This window comes from Macaca mulatta, chromosome 15, assembly GCF_049350105.2.
Source record: "Macaca mulatta isolate MMU2019108-1 chromosome 15, T2T-MMU8v2.0, whole genome shotgun sequence".
Lineage (NCBI taxonomy): Eukaryota > Metazoa > Chordata > Mammalia > Primates > Cercopithecidae > Macaca > Macaca mulatta.
Window position 1 is genome coordinate 126,160,969 of NC_133420.1, and position 14,642 is coordinate 126,175,610.

Here is a 14,642-nt window from a genome sequence, read left to right on the forward strand (position 1 = left end):
GCTTAAGAATGCACCTGGGAAAAAAGGAACACAAAACCACAAGAACAATCTGTGATCCACACTTTTTCCGAAGAGAGCCTGGGAATTTTAGTATTTAAGGGGAACAGCAGGCAGTGGGAGAAAGAGGAAGAAAAGAAAAAAGGGGGAGGGTAGAGAAAAGCAGCAAGCAGTTGCATTCTGTGGAGTCTTTGATCAGTGTCCACTGAATCCACATTTCACACGTCAAAGAGGTAGAGAAATAGTCAATTATGCATTCATCTCACACTCAGTGAATCTGCATTTTTACATAAGATAAAATAAACATAAAGTAGAGGAAGTAGTCAGATATGCACTTGCGAACCCAGAAAATCTGAGACGGGTCTCAGTTAATTTAGAAAGTTTATTTTGCTAAGGTTGAGGACACACCCGTGACACAGCCTCAGGAGGGCCTGAGAGCATGTGCCCAAGGCGGTTGGGACACAGCTTGATTTTTACATTTAGGGAGACAGGAGACATCAATCAATATATATAAGAAGTACATTGGTTGGGTCTGGAAAGGCAGAACAACTGGATACAAAGGCAGGAATACTCAAAGCTGGGAGGGGGCTTCCAGGTCACAGATAGTTGAGACACAAACAGTTACAATATTTTCCGTTTCGGATGAGCCTTTCCAAAGGAGGCAATCAGATATGCTTCCTTTGGTGGGGGGTGGCGGGTGGGGGGAAATTTTAGTTCTGTCCTTTGTCCTTTGTTCCAGGATATGTGAAGATAAGCTTTTCACTTGCATTATCTGAGCGAAATTCGACAGAACTGTTTCAGGGTAAAGATCTTGGGACCCACAAAGAATTTGGTTTAGAGCAAATTGTGAGGGAGGTATGTATCCTTTTAGATCTGTAGCTGTCTTATTTAGGAACTAAATGGGAGGCTGGTTTGCATGACCCAGTTCTCAGCTTGACTGTTCCCTTTGGCTTAGCGAGCATGGGGTCCAGAGATTTTATGTTCCTTTTACAGCACCCAGGAGGAACTGAGCATGAGCCTAGTTCTCACAGCCTTAAGGAGCACTAACAGAAGTGCTCAGTTAGCAGCATTTGAATTCATTATTTCACAGCTCATCCTTAATCAAATTATTATTACTATTATTTTTGAGACAGAGTCTTGCTCTGTCGCCCAGGCTGGAGTGCAGTGGCACAATCTCAACTCACTGCAAGCTCTACCTCCCGGGTTCACACCATTCTCCTGCCTCAGCCTCCCAAATAGCTGGGTCTACAGGTGCCCACCACCACACCCGGCCAAATTATGTTTAATATTATTCTAAAACTGGAGTTTTACCTTAAGCTCAATATTTTGAGGTAATCTTAGCAGCAGGTGGACCTTAGCTCACTAAGAGCATCAGAGCTCTTAGTTACTTCACTCATCAGTGTCTTGGCTCCTCTTCTGGAAGCCATAATGAACTTCATCCATCAGTCCCCACGTACTCCTGTAAGCGCCGGCCCCTGTTCTTTGCTTCCGGGAAGCATCCATCTGGTCCTGTATTGCTGTCGTTCCTTTTCTGTCTGTTTTCCTATGCAAACCAATCTATCATTCTATTTTGTTGCCCCATTTCCAAGTCACTTGACCAGATAGATAAGCACCTAAAAACGGTTCAGTAATTTAAGTTTAAAAATTAGGAGCAGGAAATAATGTCAACCAGAATGGTAAGAAGATACTGAAGGTGGGACTTGTGGAGGGGTTGGCCTTGTGGACGTCTTTAAGACATAAGACTTTATTGTAACAGTAAAAACAAAGGAGACACATAATTAATACAAGATTCTTTTTATCAAAGAGGAAACACTGTCATTTTCTCAGAAATCTAATACTATTCTAAGACTTAAGTCTCAAATGTATCGGGAGTGCCTTCTAAGTGACTGTGGAAAGAGTGAAATAGTAACCATATATTTTGAATGAGTGATTCTAGATCGTGGCTTCTATTTTTATGCCCACTCTTCTCCCTTTGTCTCTTGTAAACTCACTTATAACCAGATCATAATAATAAAACTAAAATGCAGAGCGGCCACACAGTATGTGACTAAGCACGCCAGCTCTGAGGCCAGACCTTTTGGTTGGGATCTCAACGCTATGTTAATTTCCTCATTTGAAAGACCAGGATAATACAGTCTTCTAAGAGGGGGTTGTTATTAGGGTGGAACTGGTAAATAGGGTGGACCATATAATTTATCATACAGATGGATGCTCTAGAAAGTGCAGTGATGTTTACTTGTCAAATTATTATCATGCTATTTTAACTATATTTTCTTATATGCTTTACTTGGAATATTTAAATTAGCCTATATATAACTACAGTCTAAAATCCATAGTTCAGGAAAATTGTGGTTGTATTTTGTCCCTTTAAAAAAACAAAGGGGCATTGGTACCTAAATCATTGATCCCTGCAAAATGCAAGAGGTTGCGTGGAGGTAAAACATAATGCCTCCAACCTGCTAGTTCTTTACACATGTTGACCTAAGGAACATACAAGCTGGATATTCTTTAGGTTGTCTCTTTTCATTGTTAGACCACTGAATAGCAAAGTACTTGGTCTGCATTAGATTTATTTACTTTTAAAAGTAAATAAACTATGATTTAATAACAGGTCCTTGAATTTTTTTCACGAGCTGAAGTAACAACTATAGAGTATCTATTCATCTATCCTGGAAAATCCCTGATAAAAGCACTGCGTTTTCTTAATCAGTGTCCTTTTCTGTAGAATAAATTTCTGTTATGCTTCTTTATCAGTAAAATGACAAACAAATTAAGAAATAACCTCAAACTTAACAAAACAGAAGAAAGGCTTCCCTGAAGGTCTTGGAGAACCACATGAGATCAGATCATAACCCAAGGTCTGCCCTGAGAAAAGGGAAGAGCCATAGATCTGCCACACCTCCCTTCCTCTTGTCTAACCGGAGATGAGAAACTAAACTTAATTTTCATGATCTTACTATGTTAGCCTCATATGTAATCATCTTCTCTTTTGTCTAAATGGTTCTGTTTTCGCCTTCTAGTTAACTATCATATATGAGGCATATGAATATATTTCTCTCAGATCCCATTCAGAAGTTGTAAAGGAACACATGATTAATAAGTCAAATATTTCTACATTACATGGAAGAAAGTGTGAAACAGTTAAGAGGATGGGTATTGGTCCCAAAGAGACCAGAGTTTAAATCCTTACTGTATATTATCTATATGATCTGCACATGTCACTTATTTTTAATGAGTTTTAGTTTCCTCATTTACAAATAGTGTGACACTTGTCCCAAAGGATTGACTTGAGGATTTAGTAAGATAACAGATGTAGAGAGTGTCTTCACAGTGCCGGGCTCATGTCAGGCCCTCGATAAATATCAATCTGATTCCCCTTCTCCTGCCCTACTATCATCCTTCTGGCTCAGAGCAGCCAAAACTGGAAAAATAGGCTCCACCCAGAAACTATAACAAGATGATAAAGCAGCGTTGGATGGATCAGGGGTAATCTACTGAGTTATCCCTGTTTTAAACCATTGTGTTTGCTGCTGTGCATAGGAGAACTACCCCATGCTGAAGGGCACGCGGAACATTTGCACAGTTGCTGTTGGGAACTTAAAGAACAACAGTTCCTTTAACCAAGCCTAGGGCAGTGTGGAGATGAGCGCCAGGTGGGACGCAGGTCCCTCTGCTACAAGCTTGACTGCCATTGGAAGCTGGGAGACACCAAAGGGTGGCCCCAGGGGCTCTCTGTCTTCTTATGGTGACTAAAAAATGCACATTCCTGCATTGATAAAAATGGGTGTTTTTATTACATGAAAATCTATGTACTTACTGTCTGTGTTCTTCCCAACATTCAACCGACTTTTCTACCTGATGCAAAATGCAGGAGGGCAGTTCATGACTTCTTCCTCTCTTCCTCTTCTCCTCCTATTCTCCCTCTTTCTTCTCCCTCCTTCCTCCTTCCCCTCCTACTGATGTTTTTATTTCTATCAACAAAAATGAGAAAAACCACTTTCAGTACAAAGTAAGTCTGAAACTATATCAAAATATTTAGATCTTTAGTAGATTGAGAAAAAAACACAGGAACTTTTTCAACTTGCACGAATAAAAACGTCAAGATTATTAACTCTGTTCTTTATTTTTAGTGGAATATAAAAAGGTTTATTGATAATTTCTGCTGAGCAAAATTACTTCAGATTTTATATCATCTAGGCCTTAAGATTTACTAGAATTTTAATGTACAATTCTAAAGATGTGCCCACAAAACATCCCTTAGTGTTGTTTGAACAATAAGGGTACGTGCTACAAACACATGGAGAAAAACGTGCAGAGCTATTCGTGCAAGAAATTAGTGGCCATTTAAATTCCTCACTTATCAACAAAATAATAGATTCCTTCATCCTAAAGAGCTCAAGTGTATTTTAGGTCCATGCCGTAAATATTTAAAACTATCTCATCTCACGGAAAATTTCCGTAACACATGACCTTTGCAAAATTGCAACCTTTATTCTTCAAGTGAAGCTTGGTTTCTGCTGGTCACCACAATGTTCTTGTGGACATCATGCGTAACTGAGGTTGAATTGTAATTGCTAGCAGTGGAGAGAGCCTGCCGCAAATCAAGTCAATTGAATTTTGTGTTCACAGATGCTTTGAGTTTTACAGAGTCTTATATTCCACTTTCAAGTGCATCGTTCAGGACACAGGCCCATTTTCCATATCCCAGCTCACGGAACCAGTCCAAGACTATTTCAGAAACTTTCCTGAGTATATAATACAGACCAACGCTAGGTTGTAAACTAAATATAAAATTCTTTTTTTTTTTTTGAGACGGAGTCTCACTCTGTCACCCAGGCTGGAGTGCAGTGGTGTGATCTCGGCTCACTGCAAGCTCCGCCTCCCAAGTTCACGCCATTCTCCTGCCTCAGCCTTCCGAGTAGCTGGGACTACAGGTGCCCGCTACCACGCCCGGCTAATTTTTTGTATTTTTAGTAGAGACGGGGTTTCACCCTGTTAGCCTTTACTCCTTTAACCAATCACAAATTATAGAACCCCAAATCCACCTACAACCTTTAAGACCTATCCTGAAGATAATCCCCCTTTTTGAGCCGAACCAATGTATACCTTCCATGTGTTGATGTCTTTGCCTGTAACTCCTGCCTCCCTGAAATGTATAAAACCAAACCAACCCAGCCACCTTGGGACCACTTACTCAAGCCTTCTCAGGTGCATGTTTTCTCCAGGCCTCGGCCACTCCTATTGGTTCAGAATAAACCTCTGAACAATGTTCTCATTGTTCAGTTCCCACCCATGAGTGAGAACATGCTTTTGGTTTTCTGTCCTTGCGATAGTTTGCTCAGAATGATGCTTTCCAGCTTTATCCAAGTCCCTACAAAGGACATGAACTCAACATTTTTTATGGCTGCATAGTATTCTATGGTATATATGTGCCCCATTTTCTTAATCCAGTCTATCATTGATGGGCATTTGGGTTGGTTGCAAGTCTTTGCTATTGTGAAAAGTGCCACAGTAAACATATGTGTGCATGTGTTTTTATAGCAGCATGATTTATAATCCTTTGGGTATATACCCAGTAATGGGATGGCTGGGTCAAATGGTATTTCTAGTTGTAGATCCTTGAGGAATCGCCACACTGTCTTCCACAATGGTTGGAATGACTGCCATTCTAACTGGTGTGAGATAGTATCTCATTGTGGTTTTGATTTGTATTTCTCTGACGGCCAGTGATGATGAGCATTTTTTCATGTGTCTGTTGGCTGCATAAATGTCTTCTTTTGAGAAGTGTCTGTTCATATCCTTTGCCCACTTTTTGATGGGGTTGTTTGATTTTTTCTTGTAAATTTGTTTAAGTTCTTTGTAGATTCTGGATATTAGCCCTTTGTCAGATGTGTAGATTGCAAAACTTTTCTCCCATTCTGTAGGATGCCTGTTCACTCTGATGGTAGTTTCTCATGATGTGCAGAAGCTCTTTAGTTTAATTAGATCCCATTTCTCAATTTTGGCTTCTGTTGCCATTGCTTTTGGTGTTTTAGACATGAAGTCCTTGCCCATGCCTATGTCCTGAACGGTATTGCCTAGGTTTTCTCCTAGGGTTTTTATGGTTTTAGGTCTAACATTTAAGTCTTGAATCCACCTTGAATTAATTTTTGTATAAGGTGTAAGGAAAAGATCCAGTTTCAGTTTTCTACGTATGGCTAGCCAGTTTTCCCAGCACTATTTATTTAATAGGGAATCCTTTCCCCATTTCTTGTTTTTGTCAGGTTTGTCAAAGATCAGTTGGTTGTAGATGTGTGGTATTATTTCTGAGGGCTCTGTTCTGTTCCATTGGTCTATATCTCTGTTTTGGTACCAGTACCATGCTGTTTTGGTTACTGTGGCCTTGTAGTATAGTTTGAAGTCACGTAGCATTATGCCTCCAGGTTTGTTCTTTTGGCTTAGGATTGTCTTGGCAATGTGGGCTCTTTTTGGGTTCCATATGAACTTTAAAGTAGTTTTTTCCAATTCTGAGAAGAAACTAAAAGGCAGAAATGAAATCCACAAGCAGACTGCCCAGTGCCACACCCTGGGCCTGGTAGTTAAAGATCAACCCTGACCTAACTGGTTCTGTTATCTATAGATCACAGACATTGTATACAAACGCACTGTGAAAATCCCTATCCTGTTTTGTTCTGATCTAATTACCGGTGCATGCAGCCCCCAGTCACATACCCCCTGCTTGCTCAATCGATCACGACCGTCTCACACACACACCCTTAGAGTTGTGAGCCCTTAAAAGGGACAGGAATTGCTCACTCAGGGAGCTTGGCTCTTGAGAGAGGAGTCTTGCCGATGCCCCCAGCCGAATAAACTCCTCCTTCTTTAATTCAGTGTCTGAGGAGTTTTGTCTGCGGCTCGTCCTGCTACAACCTTTGCTGTTGTAACAAAATTTAATGATGCTCCCTGCTTCTATTTTTTTGCTTCCCTCTAACGTTTCCTTCATAGCAGTCTTTTAAAATTTAAATCTAACCCTGTCACCTTTACTTAAAAATCCCTACAAGGCTTCTTACTGCTTTCAGGGAAAAGCTTAGGCTTCTTAGTTCAGCACAGAAGATGCCTCTTGGTTAAACGTTGAGTAAATTAAATTTTGAGTTTTTATTAGGTAAATTAAAATCCTTTAACCTTTAAGAATTCTGGCATCCTAGATGCGATACCAATTCCTCTAGTACTTCCACCAGGGCGCCTCCCTCTGCCCATATACTGACCCCATCCCAACTACTTAACGACCCATTGGTTGTCATAAAGAAAATAGAGACTGACAAGGCTTAGAGACCCTTAGAATAATTTTATCACCTCTTCGTTTTCAAAGTGCCTTGAGTGCAAGCTGCTCCATCTGAGACTTGACTCTTTAGAGATGAAGCTAATCATATCAGTGCATGTTCAGCCCCCTTGCTATCCAGCTCCTCGCCACACCGTAACATGCCACATGCTATAACCAGTGCCCTTCACAAGTACTTGGCAAGGGGCAAAATAGGAGGATTTTGATACTTTCTAGAGGAGACTAAAAGTCATCAACATGCCCAGACAGGTTTTTCATCTGTTCTTCTGAGGGCAGCTGCAAGAGATTGCCTAAGAGACTTTATCTGCATAGTGACAGCCTTTGTTCAGTGCAGTTCCACCCCTCACCTTCCCATAACTTGTCCTATTCAGATTCCAAAGAGAATAATTTACAAACCAATTTCTGTCTCCCAGGTCCATTCAATTCTCCTGAAAACCATTTTACTATTCCTCAAAATTACCTGCACACTAATCTCCCCTCTCGCCTAGAATGCTATTTAAGCCTCAGCTGTCTGGCCCTTCTTTGAGTCTCATATTTATAAGGTTCTCATGTTGATGTACATATTTGCAAATCTGTATGTTTTTCTCCTGTTAGTCTTTTTTTTTTTTTTTTTCTTGAGATGGAGTCTCACTCTGTAGCCCAGGCTGGGGTGCAGTGGCTCGATCTCGGCTCACTGCAAGCTCCGCCTCCTGGGTTCATGCCATTCTCCTGCCTCAGCCTCCTGAATAGCTGGGACTACAGGTGCCCACCACCACAATGGGCTAATTTTTTGTATTTTTAATAGAGACAGGGTTTCACCGTGTTAGCCAGAATGGTCTCCATCTCCTGACCTCGTGATCTGCCCGCCTCGGCTTCCCCAAGTGCTGGGATTACAGGCATGAGCCACCGCACCTGGCCTTTCTCCTGTTTATTGTCAGTATGTTTTGGCAGGATGACTCAGTTTTCACACCTCCAGAGGAAAAGTTTAAACTTCTCTACATGTATTACTCACAATTTTAGCCATGGTCTCCTAATCATTCCAAAGTCTATGTGCCTGTATGATTCAAATAAGCTTGATTCTCTCCTTGCTCGGCACACAATGGAAAATAATCTATAACTCATATTAATAAGTTTCATTTGTAAATGGGAATCATAGAGAAGACATTTAAAACTAGCCCTAAATGTGAGGCATTAGATCAGTCTAGAGTCATTTACATTCTAATAAGTCAAAGTTATCTCAATGCTGTATTAATAGTTAGGTTTGTTTTACCATATTTAAAGAAGAAGATAAAAATGGAATTGCATTCCGATTTTTTTCATTAAAGTTAATTTAACCAAATTTCATAGCTTAAAGGCACATAATTCAACTATCTAGATTTAACAGTGAAATACAGTTTCTGAACTGCTTTGACTAGTAAACAAGATATATTTCTTAATTCCACTTTCATTTTACTTATTTAGTCTTCAGGCTATATAACAGTAAGGAAAAAACAATATAGAACAAACAACGGCATTCTCATCTCAAGGCACGAGCATTTCCTATTATCATTCCCAGCGGGGATGTCACGGAAGCAAGTTTTAGGTCAACAGGCTTTAATTTGTTTTTACTTCTTTTGAAATCAAATCATAGGGGTTTTTAAAAATAAAATGAGAAGTATACGGCAATAAATCATATGTAAAATTATAGGTTAGACATCGAGCTCAAATGTTAAATAAGACAGAATGAGAAAATCAGTTCTCCCCTGAGATTAAGAAAGGTGAGAAAAAGGTACCACCACTAGGAGGATGGTGGAGATAGGCTTCCTCCTGCTTCATTTTATGTATTTAACAAACCTGTCCTGGCTACTATGTGCCAGACATTGATCTATGCACTTTAGAATATTAATTCACCTTTATAGCAACCAATGAGGAGGTTTAGATATTATTATTTTATCCATTTTTAGATGGGAAGAGGAAAGCCATAGAAATTAGCAGACTTTCTTCAAGTCACATGCTTAATAAGTGGTAAGTGGCAGGGCAGGGATCAAATCCCAGGCGTCTGGCTTCAAAATTGTCTCAGCCACTGGGCCTTGCTGCCTCAGTATCACTTTATAAAATCACGAACTGGGCATAGAAAATATGCCTGAGTATGGAATCTGCAAATGTTTTATCCAAGTCAGTAGCAAGGCTTTTCATTTTTGTTCCAGTGTCTTTTGAAATCCAATTTATTAATTTGTTATTTTACAGATTGTGCTTTCGTTGCCTTAGCCAAGAAATATTTGACTAACCCAAGGTCACAGAGACGCTTCTGTTTCATTCGAGAAATTTTATAGTTTTAACTTTTACATTTAGGTCTATGAACCATTCTGAGTTCATGTTTATATATAATGCAAGGTATGGACCAAAGTTCATTTTTTTTTGTATATCTAAAAGTTCCAGTACCATTTGTCACAAGGCTGTCCTTTCTCCACTGTACTGACTTGGTGCTTTTGTTCAAAAATCTATTGTCTATGTATATGGGGTTCCAGAAGTACGTTTATCACATTTTATAGGAAAATGGAGGTGTTGGTGAAAAAAGCCAAACTCTGTAGAATATTTAAATAAATTTATTTTAAGCCAAATATGAATGACCATGGCCAAGGCACAGTCTCAAGAGCTCCTGAGAACATGTGCCCAAGGTAGTCAGGCTACAGCTTGGTCTTATATATTTAGGAAGACATAAGACATCAATAAATATATGTGAGTTATACATTGGTTCAGTCCAGAAAGGCGGGACAACTCAAAGTGATGGTGGGGGATGGAAGGTGGTTGGGGTTACAGGTCATAGGGGGATTCGAAGATTTTCTGATTGGCAATTGGTTGAAAGGGTTAAGTTACCATCCAAAGGTTTAGAATCAACAGAAAGGAGTGTCTGGGTTAACATAACGGAGACCAAGGTTCTTCTTATCTAGATGAGGTCTCATAGGTGGCCACCCTTAGAGAAAAATAGATGGTAAATGTTTCCTATTCAGATCTTTAAAAGGTGCTAGACCCTCAGTTAATGTCTTCAGGATTGGGAAGGCCTGGGAGGGGAAAGATCTAGTTATGCTAACAGAGGTTCTTTTTTTGTTTTTCCTGAGACGGGGTCTCACTCTATTGCCCAGGCTGGAGTGTGGTGGTATGATCTCGACTCACTGCAACCTCTACCTCCTGAGTTCAAGAGATTCTCCCACCTCAACCTCCCAAGTAGCTGGGGCACCACCACGCCCGGCTAATTTTTGTATTTTTTAGTAGAGACAGGGTTTCACCATGTTGGCCAGGCTGGCCTCGAACTCCCGGCTGCAAGTGATCCACCCACCTCAGCCTCCCAAAGTGTTGGGATTACAGGCGTGAGCCACTGTGCCTGGCTGGAGATTGTTTATAGGTGCTAATCTTGCCCCACGAAAGATGACTCTGCAGGGCCATTTCGAAATATGGCAAAGACACATCTTTTGGGATAAAATATTTTGATTTCCTTCTTTATCTGTCATGTAGTATTATACTAGAGTTGGGTTGAAATGTGGTATCTTATTGTTACAAAGATTGTGTTTTGTCAGTGTCATAATCTCTGTTTTAGTGTTACTGTTGGTGGGTTGTACCTGAACTCTCCCTGTCCTGGCCAGACCTCGTTTTTCAGGTTTCTTTGGGCCCCCTTGGCTGACAGACGGGTCCATTTTAGTCAGTTGAAGGCTTAGAATTTTATTTTTGGTTTACAAAGGCATAAGACTATTAATTAACTCACCGAAGTTCACACAGAAACTAGACTTCCATCGGATCCCAAATCTCTCTCTTCTCTGTGACTTCAGCAAGCTACTGAACTCTGCTTTTCTGTTTCCTTAAATATAAGATGAGAATGAGTTCCAGTCCCTACCTGGCTGTCTGACCAAGCTCACTTCTTCCCGATTTTCTATTGACTGACGTTAGACAATTCAGGCCTGTGCCTTGGTTTTCTTTTTTTAATATGAAACCTCCATTCCTGTACCTGAGACAGAGAGGGCTGAACCAAATTGGACCCTGACCAGGGGGAATTGAGACACCGTGTAGCCTCGGCTCCTCACAATGCCTTTCCAGGAAGTGACCTGAGACACCACAAATGGATTATTCAATGGGAGATGCTGAAGTAGGCCCTGAAAAAAGACTCCTGGAACCAAGGCTGCCCTTTAGGAGCCATCATGATGGAGACTCACCGAAAGGAGTAATCAGAAAAGCCTCTTTGCAGAGACACTAAGAGAAAGGGGTGGCCACTTGGAGAGATGCTGAGAAAAGAAACCTCAGCTCCTGGGCCTCAGTCTTCTGTTCCAAACACTTAAGAGGCTGATAGTCAGCTGTCTCCTCTATTTTTGTAAGTTCACTTCATTTTTTACTAGAAGTTAGTTTAAAGGAGTTACTGTCTTATGATGAAATGATCCCTGAGACGAAAGGTTTCTGCAGACTAAATATGTTTAAATAAGGAAATATTTAGATTGAACAATATAAAATTGCAGATATGTGACTATTTTTTAATTAAAATATTTAAATAAAATAAGCAATGTCATGTGCTTTAATCTAGTATATATTGCAGTGCTTAGTGTTTGGGTGAGGGAGAAGGGGCAAGATGGAGGAAGGTGAACAAGAAGGCACAATCCATGTTGCTTCCGGGTTCTTCCTCACCAACATTCCCGCGCGCAGGAAAATGCAGCCCGCCCCGGGAAGATGCAGATCAACTGAGCATGCGCCAGGTGATGTCAATCCGAAGAGATAGAAACTTACCCGGCCACGCCTACGGAGACGCCCCTATCACACCCTTATCCCGCCCACTGCCCTCCCCCTTCCAGTACCAATGCATAAAAGTCCGCCGCCGGCAGGAGCTGGCGTGACTTCTTCGGCTCCCGCATTTGTAGACTGGAGAACATCACCCGAGAGCACCGGCGCGACTTCCCTGGCCCCCTACACCTGAGGACCAGAGAACCTCGCCTGAGAGTGTGTGCACATTTGCAATAAAAGACTGCCACTTTCTTAAGTACTTTGGCCTCATGTTTAATTACTTAGCTCTCCTAAATTAAGTTACATTAAATTAAATTAAAACTCTTAGCACAGTACCTGAAAGCATCAGTTCCTCACTAGCCTGGCCTTGTTAGAGCTTGTCTTCATTTGAAATGTTGGTATATTGCTCATAATGAATTTTTTGCATTCATTTTGATATTTTAATATTATGTTAACTATTTATCTTAATGACTGAATTTTTTGGTGACTTCTCAGTTTTGCACACCAAGCAAATGAGACAGTTGCTCACCTCAGTCCTGGCCCTGATGCAGAGCTCATCATTAGCTCATTAATAGTGTGTTTGTTGTATTATTGAAGTTACTCATGGAAAATAACTGAATTGCAATGAACCAGTCCTTTCGTGATCAGTGTATTTGATTCATTAGAAGACAGTCTTAGAAAGTACTCCACACTCTGATAATGGAAAATTGCCCACATATCAGTACTTACACAAAATATACAATTTTTTTTTTTGAGTTTCAAGCTGTCAAGTTGTGAAAGAAAGGATATATTTTTAGAATGTGGCTTTAGGGAGGAGTTGAAGAAGAACAAACATTAATTAACGTCTGTTCCCTGCTAGGCACCATTTAGGTAAATTACAGATATTAACTCATTGAAACTCAGAGCTACTCTGAAAAGTGGGTGCTGTTATTCTCACTGTAGAGACAAGAAAACTGATTATAATGAATAAATCAAGATCACACAGCAAGTAAATGACAGACATGCAGTTTGATGATTCTAAATATTTTCACAACACCACGCTGTCTCTCATTTAGTTTAGAATAATTTTGTGTCACTCTAGATTATATTTTACACTTTAAAAATCCTAGGAGCCCGAGAGACTATGGTAAAACTGTCAGGCCTCTGAGCCCAAGCCAAGCCATCGCATCCCCTGTGACTTGCACGTATACATCCAGATGGATGGGAAATTCCTTTTCCTGGCTCATCCTGGCTCAAAAATCTCCCCCACTGAGCACCTTGTGACCCCCACTCCTGCCCGCCAGAGAACAACCCCCCCTTTGACTGTAATTTTCCTTTACCTTCCCAAATCCTACAAAACGGCCCCACTCCTGTCTCCCTTTGCTGACTCTCTTTTCAGAGTCAGCCTGCCAGCACCCAGGTGAAATAAACAGCCTTGTTGCTCACACAAAGCCTGTTTGGTGGTCTCTTCACATGGACGCGAGTGAAACCGAGAAGCTGAGATTACAAGCCCCCACCACTATGCCCAGCTAATTTTTTTTATTTTGTATTTTTAGTACAGACGGGGTTTCACCATGTTGCCTAGGCTGGTCTCGAACTCCTGAGCTCAGGCAATCCACCTGCCTCGGCCTCAAAAAGTGCTAGGATTACAGGCATTAGCCACTGCCTCTGGCCTTATCTTTTAAACGGAGTCAACTGCCAGGCTACTGTGTATCTTCGCATTTGTAAGTCATAAGTGTTCATACACAGCCATGAGATGCAAAGAGGAAGCTCTTCCACGGATTCATTCAGGCATTCACTGAACAAATACCTGGGACCTCATGCTGTGCTAGCCCCTAAGAACATGACAGATTGCTCCTGCCCCACAGGACCTACTTACAATGTAGAGAGACACTGTCTGTTGAAACAATTTGCTGGCCACTTAGAAAATATGTCATGTTTGGACTCCTGTGTCACAACTCACCTCAAAACCAATCTTGGAAGCATATAAGCATGAACGTGAAAATTAAAACATAAAACAGCTAGGAAAAAGTCAAAAAGAAAAATCCTTGTGGCTTACATGTGGACTTTCTAGATATAATACTGAAAGCTAGAAACCATAAAGAAAATACTGTAACTTATAAGTTCCCTTGACCACCGAGCTCTCTCACCTGAACACTAGTAAAGCATGTGCACAGATTCACGACTCAGCCTGTCATTGTTTTCCTTATCAGCACCAGCCCTGCCAACTGTTACAAAAACAAAACTTGTCAGCACAATTTTTAATTGCTGCAACTTTTCCATTTTGAAAATTCAGGTTCTGCTCTTCACAGTGCAGCATCAAACAATCTGAGTTGCTGCTTACCGTGATCACACCAAGCCAAGGGGACAAAGACTTCTTCCAATGTATTCTCCAGCCTACTGTGAAAATAGGCATCCTAGCCGGAGAGAAAGGAGAGCACGTGCATTTCAAAGAAACTTAACTGGAGTCACTGGATACTTCAGAATGTCTTGTCACGTTCTTATTTCCTCAGTAAATGCAGAATAATAAGCACGTGGCTGCAAGCTTTGGCAATGAACACAGCCTAATCAAAGTTAATGGAAGTCAGGCAGGGCCTCCAAAGAATGTCTAATATTTGCACTGTCGTTT